This window comes from Polyodon spathula, chromosome 18, assembly GCF_017654505.1.
Source record: "Polyodon spathula isolate WHYD16114869_AA chromosome 18, ASM1765450v1, whole genome shotgun sequence".
Lineage (NCBI taxonomy): Eukaryota > Metazoa > Chordata > Actinopteri > Acipenseriformes > Polyodontidae > Polyodon > Polyodon spathula.
This window is the reverse complement of record NC_054551.1, coordinates 9,906,828-9,922,600: the sequence shown is the minus strand read 5'-3', so window position 1 is coordinate 9,922,600 and position 15,773 is coordinate 9,906,828.

Sequence of the window (15,773 nt, the reverse complement as noted above, 5' to 3'; positions counted from 1 at the left end):
ATGTTGGACACCTTACATTAACATTTGAAAAATCCCTCGAGTAGGCTGCAGCTGTGTTTGTTTCTGTCTCCCTCAAGTAGGCTGCAGCAGTGTTCATGGAATATTATCTTTTTACGAGATGCAGATGGTCCTTCATCTATAATCTAAAGCTGATGTGCTTATAGCCCTTGGCACAGCCCAGTTGGTGTCAATTATTGAATTACAGCACATCCCAGATAAGAATGTCATATTAGAGTCAACGTGAGAAGTAAACAGCCTCATTTAAAGTTATTTTCTGAGATTGATGACACATGTTCTTTGGTTTTATGTGATGCAGATGTTTTAGTATTTTTTCAATCTACAATTTGAAAATTGTGGTGGTTATGTGTTAGAAGGAATCAGAAAAAAAATACTATTTAAAATATACATTATTGCAAGGTTTTATAACTTGGAAAGCCATATAAAGAGTACTAGTAATAAGAAACATTGTGCATTCTATAGACAATTAAAATTCTGTGTTAGTGTCTTTACAGTAAAGTGTGAGCGAGCTGTTCTTTTGGTGAGATTTACGGTGTGTCTTTTTGAGGGGTTCGGAGTGGGAGGTATTGGATAATTTGACATTAATTTTGAGTCTTACCCCCCCCCCCCCCCCCCCCCTCCAGGTGACGCTGGTGAGTCATATCAAAGTAAATTTTTTTGTTATATAGAAAAATATCCTTTCTTTTTTTGGATCAAACGAAAAAAAAAAAAAACAACCAACTTGAACTGGGTGCTCAAATTCTTTATCAATGGTAGTGCTCCACTGGTAGTAAATTATGATAAACCATGCTGACACCTTCCTGGCACCTGATCCCTTCAATTTCTGTCCAGCACTTTAGCTGCAGTTAGACCAGATGACCTACAATACAGGAAGTTCTATAGTATTATCCTCGAAACTGGAAAGTTCAGGTTTAGAAACTCACAATATTCCAGCCCCCAGTCGTAGACTTCAGAACTACCATCAGTTACACGCTGTATATTATGTAAATAATCGGAAACCAGGACTTTAAGCAATCAGACCCCCGTTAAATAAAGTGTTACTGTCTATAGCTGGGTGAACAATTACTGATGTAAACCTAGAGACTTAGGTAAGGCATATTCATTCTTTCATTCTCAGTACAGAGCAATTTTAGCAGAGGCCTGATTGTTGAAATTCCTGGAACCAGTTGATTTCAATAATACAACTTAGAAGTGGAGTTCTCAAACCCAGGACTGAAGGTTGCTCATCCTAATTGATTTTTAACACCTTGGGTTATCGCATACTATCTTGGTTCTGTGAAACTTCACACCGTCTTAGCAATTATAAACACGATTGCTTTCCTTCGTAGATTCAAACCTTTTTAAAGCATGTCGATAGGGATTATAACTACTGGCAGCCTTCCAAGAAAAGTGATAAAACTACAGAAGTAATGAATCAGTGCTGCAGATCAATCACAGTGATATTTTCAATAGCATACAGTCCTGGCCAAGAAAAACAAGCTTGTCGTTTCCCTGAGTGCTACAAGTGTAGGAAGCCATGCTCAAAAATGAAGTGACACACACAACCTCATTCTGCCTTGCAGGTGTCACAGGTGATGAACCGCAGTGTTAGTGTTGTTTTGTTTATTTTTTGTTTCTCACTGTGTACACTGTGGACTGTTTTGTTGAATCTGCTGCACTGAAACCCTTATTTTTTATTTTGACTGCACTATCTGTATTACCCCACTGCACTTTCACCAGCACTGTGGACCGGTGATTGGGTGAGCCAGGGGAAGGGGTTGTATAAAGGGGGGGTGGCTAGAGAACCAGGAAGGGGAAGCACCAGGGAGAGTCTTCGAGACATGGAAGGATGGTTCTCGGAGTAAATGGTATTTGGAAGAAGAAGGATCTAAGACTGGCAGTGTGGAATACGAATGGGAGCTTTGTAAACTTTTTGATCATTCTTTTGGATTTAGGGACTTTATCGGAGCACAGATAATATAGCCATTTGTTTCGGGACTTTATTTTCTTTGTGGTTGGATTGGGACTGTGTTTTGTTTATCTTTTGCCACAATTGTTACTTTGTTTTTGGTTTCTGTTTTGGCTGTGTTACCTCCCTCCTAGTCTGTATACTGCATCTTATTTGACTCTACCTGGTACATAACTATTATTATACAAAGAAGGAAGAGACCGATGGTTTTGTTTTTAACAGAATTTTTATTGGTTGGTAACAAGTGTGGAAACTATGTGGAGGCCAGACCACGGGCTATATTGTGGTAGCCCCGGTATTTTCGTTTTGTGTGGGGCTCCTTGTTGTTTTGTGTGTTCCCTCTTCATGCTGCCCTCCGAGATTTGTGGGCCAGTGGGACGGGCCTGCTATCTGGGAGGAGGAAGGAGAGAGATAGTGGCATAGTATTGTGCGGTGGTGATGGACTACTTACTGGGACGAATGCAGCAAGCTCGGTTGGGGCAATACGGTACTGGGAACCTGAAAAGACACCAGCAAGGGTGGGTAGTATTCTGATTACATTCATTGTGCGATTTCATGTTAAACGTGTACAACTGGGAGGAGTCTAGCAGCTACTTACCATGTGCATTGTTCCGAGGCACCACTGGGGGCAGTTGACGACAACGATACTTACTGGTTCCAGAGTCCAGGAGAGAGCAGTGGCGACACGGGTTCCATCCGGGCTGGGGAGGCAAAGAGGTGGAGATACCCAAGCGCACAAATCCAGCTAAAGGAAAGTAACCAGCTTTGCTGGATTTAGGAGGAATTGTGAACCTGCTTTCCTGTATTTCCTCTTCCCTGAAAGCTACTTTTGACCTTCCTCAGGTTTCCTGGGATCTCCCCTCTCTAGAGTCGGTAGCGGATTGGAGGACTGTTCCAGTGGGTGTGGAGCCTCCTGGAGGATGACCATCTCAGGCAGGCACGGTGGGGGGGGGCATAATACCCTCCCCTCCCTTTTTTAGACTCTTCAATCTTTTTCATTCCTTTGCAGAATTATCCTGCAATAAATGAACGTCAAAGAAAGTTCCTTGTTTGGACTGATAGGATAGAGAAACGTCTGTGAGTCAGTTTATCTACGCATCAATAAGAACCATTCCCGGCTTTGAAACTAGCTTCTGTTTCAGGAGTAACCATAGGATTTGAGAGACTGTGTCTTCCCTCGGGTTAAGCATTTGAAGAAAAAAATTAACACACTGGAAGTGTGTGGAGCCCCAACTTGGGTTTGAAGATAAAGGAACACACGAGAAATATGTGGAGCCCCAACTTGGGTTTGAAGATTTATTGCTACAAAGTGAAAGCTGAACTACAACTGAAGATTTATTCTTCAGACTTTTTGGTCTTCTTCAAGGAACCATCGAGTATGATTTCAATACTTTCCCTTCTGGAACTAGAGTAATTAATTGTAGTTGCAAACACAAGAAGTTGATCAAATAGTTATGTTACTTAATGCAACTATGAAAAACCTCAGAGTTTGAGGTTTAACTCATATATGAGCTTAACTCATATTGTCATATTAAGTGCTTGTCTGAAAGTATACTTGTGTAATTGTTGTTGAAGAATTGTAGTCCAGCATTATCTGTGACCTCTTACTCCAAAACGATATTTGAACAAGGGATAGCTCGCATGCAAGCAATAAACGCAGAGCAATAAATGCAGAGAGAACTGTAGCTGAGCTAGAGGAGCTGTCATATGCTGAAAAGTCTGTGCAGATGGACTGAGATTGATACAGAAGAGTTAATGTACTGTGCTGGTATGAAATGTTGAACCTAGACTTAATACTAGTAAAAGTATTTCCCTTGTACTGTAACAAAATGCATTGTTGGGGAACGATACAGATATCCAGTTAATTAATATTTACTTTTGTTGTTGGGGAGTTCATGTTGAACTGCTACCTCACAAGAATTTTTTGGTTATGGTTGAATGGTTGAGTGTGTTTTGTGTGTTCATCGTAATTCCTCGATCTTATACACATCATTAATTAAAGTGATTATGATGAGGTCTTAATTAACGTGAATGATTATTTCATGATTAACTAATAGATGGTCTTTATTCAATCAGTGATCTAATATGGTAATGGTCATATAGTATTCATTCAGGTTAATTAATGCACTGAAATTTAAACTATTTGATTTGTCAAATTAATTAATTGTTTAAATTGATTATCAAAGAAATAAACAAGATTTACCCCACAGTGATGTCCACAAAAGAATTATGCTCTATCCATGATAGACATGTGGAGAGCAAGGGAGACCACCATTAAAAGGGCTGGAGAGACATTACAAAATGAAAAGCATGTTTCTATGAAGTAAGAATGCTTCAGACCTTCTGTGAACTGTACTTCAGAACACATTAGGTCCCTAGCATGTTTGTGTTCCCTTGAAGTGCATGGAGCTAGCAGAACTCTTCAAGCTCACATGTTTTCAATGTTAAACATAAAACACTGGAATATCTGGAAGGAGTTATTGGTATTTAGGTCATTCGTGGCTTATAAAAAATAACATTAAAAAAATCAAGTGCAGATACGACTTTACTATAATGTGTGTGTCTTTTTGACAGAAATACAATGAGTTCTGGTTGTAAATCTCCCTCTCGACCTGTGAGGGTGCTAAATAGCGAAAGGAGAAGTCTCTGGACGGGCAGGCCTGACAATTCGTTTCCGCGGTCACAAAGTCGGTCAGCCTGGATGGAAGCAAGACTCTGTTGCAGGAACGTATTGACATGTTAGCCCGTGTAGTTCAGGGGGTGTGCAGCAGGGGGCTTTCAATTTCCTATTAATTAGTACCTATTCTCTATTTAAGCCCTGATCATTTGCACCTTCGCTGTCTAGTGTTTCGTTTTTGTAGCAAACGCTCAGACGCCGTCTTTTCGTGCTTCACTGCTAATCCACACTTCGTTGCCTTTCACTGGAGATCAATTCTTTGCGCAGCGCTCCCAAGATATTATCAATTATTTTCCTACCTGCTCCGGTGCTTCTTCTCATCATTCAGCTTCTCTATTCTTGGGTGATTCTTCTCATCATTCAACTTCTCTATTCTTGGGTGATTCTTCTCATCATTCAGCTTCTCTATTCTTGGGTGATTCTTCTCATCATTCAGCTTCTCTATTCGGGGGTGATTCTTCTCATCATTCAGCTTCTCTATTTGGCTGCAGGAGCTCCAGAGTTAATCTTTCCTGCTCCGTCCACCTTCCAGCCCAGCAACAGCAACGTCCAAACCGCAGCTTCATTACTTAACTTGTCTGAGTCTTTATTAGACAGACTAGCCCTCCACTAAAACCTCCAAAGCCCCTTCAACAAGACATCGACATTCCCGTCATCAGTGTTTGCCTTGCCATAGCTCCTCTATTTAAATCCACCACAAAGCTCTGTCAGCTGAATCTTTCTTTACTCTTCACTTGCACTCAAGCGCCCCTCCCCCACTCCCAGAGCCAGCACAATTTACCGTTCCTTCAGAAGATCCTGACCTGGATTTGTATTAGCTACGTTCAACGTTTTAAAGACCTATCCAGCCCATTTCATTCTCCATTTCAACCTGTGTGCTTTCGACTGGTCACAACATGCTCCAACGACATTGCTGTTCTGCAACTTTCCACCGGCGCCTCTCAATCCATGGCTACCATGACAATGCCGTCATTGAGTGACTGTAGGGAGTGGTAAGTCGTCCGGCACTGTGAGCTCTGTGCCTCAGTACGGAAATCTTCTGGCTTGCTGCTGCTGCGCTTTCACAATCTGTGAGGGCTTGTTCAACTCGTCGAATTGTGACATCTAAATACTGCGTTAACTTATTCATATACATGACTAACTGTCCTAAAACATGTAACGAAGATATTCAAATCTAAAAGAATACGCAATTGTTGCTCTACACCGACAAGGATTTTAATCACAATAACCAAATATATTCTACCTGGCTTCACGCAAGCCAATGGTTAATTCATAACCGTTAGATAGCAGTATAACACCACAAATTCTATACAGTCTCTAGCTGGTTTGCTATGACTGTTAAGCTTGCATGCTCCAGTTTTTGTATACATTCCTGCAGTTTGCTGTCACTCCGAGGGATTCTCAGGAGTCCCCCTCCTCCTCAACCTTTTGTAGCAACTGACATTCTCCAATTTCAACTCTTCCTCTCTTCAAAGACCTGGTTATGAAGCAACCTTACTCAGTTGCTTTTGAGATGCTCAGTATCTACCATCACAGTAACGTCCAGCTTCCCTGCATCAGGCATCCATTCCTGCGACTTATTTCTGTTCCCAGATTTGTGTTTCCTCATCTGGCGCTGCTCCTCCAATCCGATTAGCTTCATCAAGGCACCTTATTCAACTTTCAAAGTCATCATTTCATCAACTCGAGCCACCAGTCAGTCACAGAACCATATCCTACAATTATCAATGTTCCAGTCAATGTCCTTCTACCCCCAATAGACAGTACTCTCATGAACTGCTCCCGACCAATCGATAGGATTTGCAGGCGCCTCGGAGCAACAAATTCTTCATCCTCTCGGGTTCTGCAGCGGTCTCAGATCTCTGCATTCTTCATCTCTCCCAAAAGCAGCCCCATCTCTGGCTCCATCTAAATCTGCCTTAACACTGAAAGACCAATATCCCTACTCTCTGCAGCAGACCACCACACTCTACTGATGGTAGTCCTCCGATCACAGTTGCAGATTCACTCCGCTTCAGCAGATCTCTGCTCTCTACAGCTGGATCTCTGCACACTACTGACAGCACTCCATTGTTTTCTTCCTCAGACCTCTGCTCTGTTCAGCAGATCCTGCCCTCTATTGTTAATCGCTCCTCACTACAGCAGCTCTCCACTCCCTCTTCAGATCTGCTCACTGCTGCAGCATACAAAAGTTGCTCTAGTTTACTGTTTAAATCTGCAACTGCACTTCTCCAGAGCCTCCAATGCTCCAGCCTTCCTCCAATATGCAGATCGAGGCAGCATTCTTACAATCAAGGCTAACGCTGATCCCCATCTAATCAAAATATGGGGCACTTCCTCAGCAATCCTATTCATATCTCTGCTCAACAATTTCAAATGTTACAGCATTAATACTTGATTTGAGACGTGGTACGAGACTGGAAATCTGCCTTGATTATGAGCTAAGGAGTTCCACTATTAAGAGAATAACTGGCGTTGCGAAACCCAAATCTCTGAATGTGAGTTTACCTTTTCCATTTCAAGCAGACATGATAGTAGCAAACCACTGATCGATCCTGTGTTAACTAACACTAGAAAGGCGGCATTTCATCTCTCTGCCCTCGTTTCTAGAATATGGGGCGCAAAGGCGCCGAGCTTCCCCAGCAGCCAATTCATATGTTCGTTCAGTCCAGTTGCTGCCTCAACCCTCAGTTCCAGCTCTCCTTCTGCCACTATTTTCGGTATCCAAGTTAAGTCAGCTGGTCCCATCTGCTTCTACAACCCCCATCCAGAATTCCCAGCTTTTCCAAATGCTGTTTGACTGAATCCTACTCTGTTACCTCCTTCAATCTGCTCAACATTACATGTCTGCAGCCCTCGCCCCTTGTTCAATAGCTATTATTCTATAGCCTGCTCAGTGTCTTCAACCTTCTGCACCCAGAAACGAATAATTATAGCCTTTCAATCAAAACTGGATCCTGGCTCTCATCGTCCATGCAAGGGATTCTCTCCATCTCCCTTCAGTCTCTCCATACCAGCATTCCTCCTGACCCTCTGTGGGATTGTTAAGAGCTTTCACCCTGCCTCTTGTCTGTCTATATCAACATACATTCTCCATTTGCTAATTTCCACTCTTCAGAAAAGCTGCTTGTCCCCCTACAAGAATGTACTCATGGAGATCAGCTGCCTCTCGGCCGCCTTCCATGCTTACTCCATCACTTGGCTGCATACCTCCAAGACTGATCAATTCCCCCACTCAAACCCTCTCTTTATTGATTCCTCTCACTCCTATCATCACTCGTCTCCAAGCAAACCTCCCTCCTTTACTCCACTCTTGCCTCCAAGCAGGCCTCCCTCCTCTCCATCCTCGCCTCCAGAGTAGGCCTCCCTTCTCGACTCAACCCTCTCCTCTGAGCCGACCTCACTCCTCGATTCCACCCTCTCCTCTGAGAAGGCCTCCCTCCTCAACTCCACCCTCCCCTCCAGAGCAGGCCTCCCTCCTCTCCACTCTCGCCACCAGAGCAGGCCTCCCTCCTCTTCTCCACCCTCGCTTCCAAGCAGAACTCCCTCCTTTCCTCCCTCTCGCCTCCGAGCAGGCCTCCCTCCTCTCCACCCTCGCCTCCAGAGCAGGCATCCCTCCTCGACTCCACCCTCTCCTCCGAGCAGGCCTCCCTTCTCGACTCCACCCTTTCCTCCAGAGCAGGCCTCACTCCACCCTCGTCTCCGAGCAGGCCTCCCTCCTCTCCACACTCACCTCCAGAGCATGCCTCCCTCCTCTCCACCCTGGCTTATAGAGCAGGACTCCCTCCTCTGCTAATCTCTTCCTTTGCTTGGTTTAAGATACAGGGAACTGGAAGGACCTGGAGATTGTCCCTTGGAAATAAGAAAAAGTATTCATGAGTGTTCTGTGTTTGTTTTGTCTGTTAGTAACTGTCTGTGTTTTGTACAATCACCAGACAGCTAACACGGATCCTGAGCTTTCGCTTTGAGCCAGCATGAACCGAATCATCATTGCACTCGCACTCACTGTTTTTGTAAAAGATTATCACCCACCAAGAGCACTACAGCACGCACCCGGACTGGTGACCGTGTTCTGTATTATTGTGGGGCAGATAAAAGAAGCTTTATTATTATTATTTGGTTGTGCAGAACCAGTTGTGTTTTTCTTCCGTGCTTTACACATAGGTGTGTATTGCTGGAGGCTTATTGTTTGGTCACCAGACCGGGAATATAAATAAACCGTGTTTCCAACTTGATTATAAATTGCCTGCCTGTGATTATTCCTGCACTGCATCACCCGTCACCTGTTCCCAATCAGCAACCACTTTGCTACAGTCTTTTATATAGGAAATCCATAGGGTGAACTATGCATTACTGTTGCTGCCTAATCAGGTACTATAGGACCTTGATTTTATCCTGAGTTGTGTAAACTGACGTTATTCTGTTCATAAAGCTTGCATGTCATTCATTATCGTAGATCAAAGCACCCACAAGTCTGATCCATATCAATTTTGTAAATTAAGCTTTATTCTAGTATCTAGAATCTTCTATCCAATATAAAACAATAAACTGAATTTGTCTATGATGTCTACAGTAGTATTTAATGTGGAAAATGAGTGGACATGAGTCCATGTAATTCTGCAGGCGTTATGACTTAAGACAAATACACTGAAATGCAGGGTGATGTTTTGTCACATTTCCAGTGGGCGAGGCAAACCACACACAGGCGGACGGCAGGCGTGAACCCGGGACCTCTCACACTAAAGCATAACGCCAATACCTCCGTACAAAAGAGCCAGCTCCTTTGCAAGGAGCGTAGATCAGGCTTATGTCTTCATATGTGATTACGTCATCTACCAGCCCTGCTGCTGCTTTCCCCCGTGCACGCTACACTCACCTCTTCCAGCCTCAAGTCCGCCCCAGACTTGTTCACCAGGCTACAGTCCGACAAGTGTGTCGGGGTACCTGCTTCCACTTCTGACACTTATGTAGCGATCTTGGTTCCTGCAGGCAGACGCATCACACAGGGTGAGGCAATCCACACACAGGCGGAGGGCAGGCGCAAACTCGGGACCTCTCGCACTAAAACATAACGCCGATACCGCTGTACAAAAGAGCCGCCTCCTTTGCAAGGAGCGTATGTTGGACTTATGTCTTTGTATGTGATTACGTCACCTATCAACTCTGCTGCTGCCTTCCCCCATGCACGGTACTATATATATATATATATATATATATATATATATATATATATATATATATATATATATATTGTAAAGTAGCAGGGAGAGGGACATATTCCTCCCTGTCTAAAACAGGTGGAAATGTATGTTTTGTTTAAAGTTAGTTCTGTTGATTAACCTAAACAAAAAGGTAGTGTGAAAAAGCCTTTTGTGTGTTCTGTTTTGTCAGAGTGTGTTACAGGTAAACAGCTTAGCTGTCCTGTGTTAGTTAGGTTCCTGTGTGTAGTAGCTAGTGCTCAAGAAAGAGCTAGGTATTTATTTTGTTTATTTCTGTTTCTGTTTATTAAAAGTGCGCGTAAGCGCTTGAAAAAGCAATTTCTGTGTCCTGGGTCTTGAATTAAAGGGGCAACGAACCTTGAAAGTTACAGAATTCATCACAGATGGTGACAGCATGTGTGGGTGCACCTACGACCCAGTAAAATGGAAAGCCTAGAGGAATTGATCTCTAAGATCAACATGAACACTGTTGCTCAAATAGAGCAGAATAGAAAGTGGAGGCAGGAACTTGGACTGCCAGAGCCGGAGCCGAAAATGGAAAGCCTAGAGGAATTGATCGCTAAGATCAACATGAACACTGCTGCTCAAAAAGAGCAGAATAGAAAGTGGAGGCAGGAACTTGGACTGCCAGAGCCAGAGCTGATGGAGCTGGAGCTGCTGCTCCAAAAGTGGGAGCAGGCAAGAGAAGCCCTGCTGTCTCCAGCGTCTCAGGGAGACACCCCGCTGTCACCAGAGCCTGAGGCAGAAGCCCCTCTGTCTCCAGCGCCTGAGGCAGAAGCCCCGCTGTCTCCAGCTCCTGAGGCAGAAGCCCCGCTATTTCCAGCGCCTGAGGGTGAAGCCCTGCTGTCTCCAGCGCCTGAGGGAGAAGCCCCGCTGTTGCCAGAGCCTGAGGCAGAAGCCCCGCTGTCTCCAGCTCCTGAGGCAGAAGCCCTGCTGTCTCCAGCGCCTGAGGGTGAAGCCCTGCTGTCTCCAGCGCCTGAGGGAGAAGCCTCGCTGTTGCCAGAGCCTGAGGCAGAAGCCCCGCTGTCCCCAGCGCCTGAGGGAGAAGCCCCGCTATCTCCAGAGCCCAGAGGGGAGAAGCCGCCGCTCCCAGAGCCCAGAGGGGAGGAGCCGCCGCTCCCAGAGCCCAGAGGGGAGGAACTGCTGCTCCCAGAGCCCAGAGGGGAGGAGCCGCCGCTGCCAGAGCCCGGGGGGGAGGACATGCCTCCATCCTACAAGTCAGTCTGGCGTTGCCGAGGGAGGTCCCTTGTCCTGGCAGTGTCGACATTGACTCCCAGGTCACAGCACAGCCAGGCACAGTTACTTGCCTGGTCCCTTGCTCCACTCCCCCTGGAAACCCAAATGTCGCTGTGCAAGAGGCAGACATCGCTACGCAAGGGGCAGACGTCACTGGCGTTCCCCTGCTGATTGCTTCGCTCCCCTTACCTCATGCCACACTCCACCTGGGATCCCAGATGTCGCTGCACAGGTCCACAGGTGCACATCTCTGCCTGCCAGTCCTGGCTCCCGGTCACTGGCCTAAGCTATGGTCGCTCTGGACAAGCCGTCTGGGTCTCTCCTCGCCGGTCCTAGGTCCCTCCCTGGAAACGCCGGAGGGACCAACCCACCCTCAAGCCCGCCCGTGGAAGAGGGTGAAAATTGATATTTGTGGACTTGAGGGTGGATGGTCTTTCAAAGGGGGAGGGAGGTGTTTATTTTGCTTGTTTCTGTTTATTAAAAGTGCGCGTAAGCGCTTGAAAAAGCAATTTCTGTGTCCTGGGTCTTGAATTAAAGGGGCAACGAACCTTGAGAGTTACAGAATGCATCACTATATATATATATATATATATACACACACACACACACACACACACACACACACACTACACAGGTCTAACATTGAGTGTTATTACATTAAAACAATAAATGCAAAATAATCTTTAGTTCTTACAGTAGATACACCTACAGTACCACCGCATAAGTGGGCTGACCAGATGGCATTGAGTTAACAGAAATCTGAATTTGTACTAGGGATGGCATTTGAATAACAGAATAGAAGGTAATGCAGGCTAATTTCTCAAATTAGTCAATTTACACAAAAGTATGTCCTACATATTGCAAGCATTTCTACTTTCCAACCTTACTACATAAAAAACGTTTCCAGGCCACAGATGCTTCTGTGGCTCTTTGTGACTGCGTGTCCCTGATTCTATGATGGTCAGTGCATGCGCTTGCTAATCCACAAAGTTTGTTTTTCCATTCTTAGGTTAGGAGGACCAACAGATTACAGTATGCAAACTTTCCACAAGCTAGATTATTATTTCCAAACATTTTAAAACTAATACACAGGGTCCATAGCTGTAGAATATTAATTTAATCAGGTATTACAATGTTTCTCTAGTTTTGGATTTTTAATCATCAAGTTGATGCAACTGTTTACTTTAAATACAATCTGTATAAAGAATTGTTTTTTGCAAAACAATTTATTTTGAATATAAGATGAGCAAGGGAAGAGTAAAATGTATTTTCAGCGGGTAAAATGCAACATTACTTTGAAGTCATGGTTTATCTCAATAAATACTGTACAATCTTTAGTGGTCATGGGGTAAGCATTAAATAAAAGCCTTCCATTTTAACCGCAATGTTACTTTGAACTACTGAACAGCCACATATGTGTTCTACAAGGTTCGTCATCGGATCAACGCATGTTTATCACACTGACTCTGCAAATTGATTACTTATATTTTAACATTATAAATTCTTAAACTCAGTTAACATGTTAAAACGTCAGTATAGAGTCACACAGAAAAGCAGTAATAAAACAGTCTGTTTAATATTATAGGCACCTTTTTAAGCGATTGCCTCTGATGACGGTTCCAATTGGATGTGCAGCTGTACCGGCACATTTTTTTCATAGTCTTACTGTGATTGGCTGCAAAGACAATAGGGCTAGCCAAAAACTGGATAACGTTTGTTGGGTTGTTTTTTCTTGTGTACAGTTTCCTAGTAACTGAAGACATTGCATTCTGGGAGATGTAGTTGTTAGTGGAAGTTTTAGGGGATGCAGGAGGCAGACAAGCTGTGCAGAAAAATTGCGATGCAACTGGAATGCAGGTTATGTGGACCGTTGAGTACAAGCATGCCAAAATCTTAAAAAAAATCTTAAAAATAAAATTATAAATGCAGAAAAAAACTTACAGTAAAATATAACATGCCATGGGCTCATTCTAGAAATTCAGTTAGCTGTGTTTGCTTAACAAAATCTTATGCAGATCTTTAGACAGGAAATTGATGGAATCTGTTATAAACTAGACCTGGTAAACAACTAGGAAACACAAGGAGTTCTAGGCAATGCCATGAATTACTGACATATTAAGTATGTGCTTAAAAGATAAAATAAATTTGTAATTATATTTGTCCATATTTAATAATATATTCATCCATTTAGTTAGTTTTTCTTTTATTAATTAATTAATATTTTTTAATTAAGTTGCACTGCCAAGTTGTATAGCCCAGATAGGGCTAAAAGGAAGAATGAAATATATAGGCTACATATCATATATTCCTTATCATATTTAAAATGCATACCCCCCAGTTTAGCCAGTTTAATATGCAGGCGTTATGTAGGTATGATAAGCTGAAAGGTGTCATTCATGATGAAATCATAAGAACATCAATTTTCCTTTGCACAGCAGCCAGGTGCCTTTAGTGGAAACAATATTGGGACTGTGATAATGAAGGGTATAGAGGCTGATGCAGGGAGCTACAGTCCAACCATTTTAATGATCACAGAAATAGAAGTAATAAAAGCTGACCTGCTGTTTTTTGGTCAGTTGGAAAAATATTACTGAAAGATTGATCTTTTATTCCATATAAAATGAACCCAGCTTATTATAATCTTTGCTTTGACTGTTCTTGCTTCTAGACTACTGATTGCCCTTCAGTCTGGTTATAAGCCTTCAATATGATACTCCACTCCACTAAATCGATAGAGCCATATTGTGGCGCATCTCTTGTACAGCACTCCTCTAGTTACCTCGACGCAGTCATATTACACTAAATACATCAACTGAACACCAGGGGGAGCAGTCTTCATGGTTTTATTTTTTCAAATTTCAATTTCTTCATTTGTTCAGAGGCTGAGGCACGTTATTTGAATTTTACCTTGAATAAGTCCCTTCCAAACCCGTTACCATCAGAAATACGCTCTTCTTAAAATGAGACCTGATAGAACAATATGTTTAATCCAGTCCATATGGAGTAATCGTCCTTGGTAGAAACCTTGAATGAATTTTAAACCTATTCAAAGGCTTGTTTGATTTCATAGCAAACCTCTAAGGTTTTAGAGAAGTGATGCTAACCTGGCTAACTTGGTGTGCATATGTTAAGTTTGTTTTCTGTGTATTCCACTGGCTAACTGCCATAATAAAAATGTACAGTATTGATAGAATCCTTATACTGCAAGAACAGGCAAACAGAATAAAAAGCAAGAACATATCAATAGAATACAATACAAGAACATACTAATAGAATAAAAAAAAACAAGATCATACTAATAGAATAAAAAGCAAGAATATACCAATAGAATACAATACAAGACCAAACTAATATAATAAAAGGCAAGAACATACTAATCGAATAAAAGACAAGAACATACCAAATAAAACATTTTGTATAGTGCAACACTATTTATCAGTATAGACCATTCATGGTCAATATGATGGTGCTAATGACAAGTCTTTTACATTCCGAATAAAATGACTCTTCTTTTCTGTTATTCACTTGAAGTAGAAACCTTCTCTTGTCTTCTCAGAAGGCATGATTTCAGCTCAGATTTCCACCTCAACTTACCTGAAGGAGATGGAAGAATGGTCATGTATTTGAAACCTTGTCACTTCGAAACAGTGTTGACCAACCTGCCCCATTGACAGTTTTCTGTTTTTTCCCCCATTTTTTTTATACAATGTTTTGAAGTATAGAAAAAAAATAACATTGCACATTTCAATGGGGACTAGAATTTCTCTTTTTTTATATATTTTATACTGACTTCATGGTATAGATATAATGTAAAATATACTGTTTGTGTTGGTTATTAAAGGGACAATGCTTAAAGCGATAGACCCAAAGAACTCATCTCATTTGGTACAAATACAAAGGTACGAACTTAACTCTTATTTTATTACAGGAAATCTTTTAAAGTCAGATACGCAGCTATCTGGACTGGAAAACAACACAGATGCTCTAATTATCCTGTCTGTGAAAGGCAGGACTGTAGGTTTTTGACTATACAGTAAGTCTTTCTTAGTATTACATAAAAATAAAGACTTCTAGTTGAAACTTTTGTCATTGAATCTTGAATTATATATATATATATATATATATATATATATATATATATATATATATATATATATATATATATATATATATACACACACACACACACACACACACACACACACACACACACACACACACACACACACACACACACACACACACTACATCAAAGTACTTAAATATAATAGTTAAAGCAAAGCAGAAAATAACTCCATGCTGGTGTGCCACAAAACCATAGCTGTTCATTCCTTGCAAAAAGGACTGGACGTATGAAATTGTTACATGCATTTAAACTTTTTTTTTTTTTTTTTTGGAAATGCATTCACTGTCACAGACACAGGGTAGTGTTTCTGTTATTTACAAACATTCTTGTGTAAGAATTCAAAGAGACCATAGATCTGAGTAGCAATTTATGTTTTATCAATCATATTATTATGTCAGGAGGAATACAACATTTTAGTCACTATGACAGGCAGTGGCTGCTGAGCACAGCACCTGGGTTATAATCTTAATATGACATTCAATCTTGTTAGTCACCAAGGTAAAATGAAGGACTAGGGTACTACTAACATTTGGGGTACTACTGCACTTT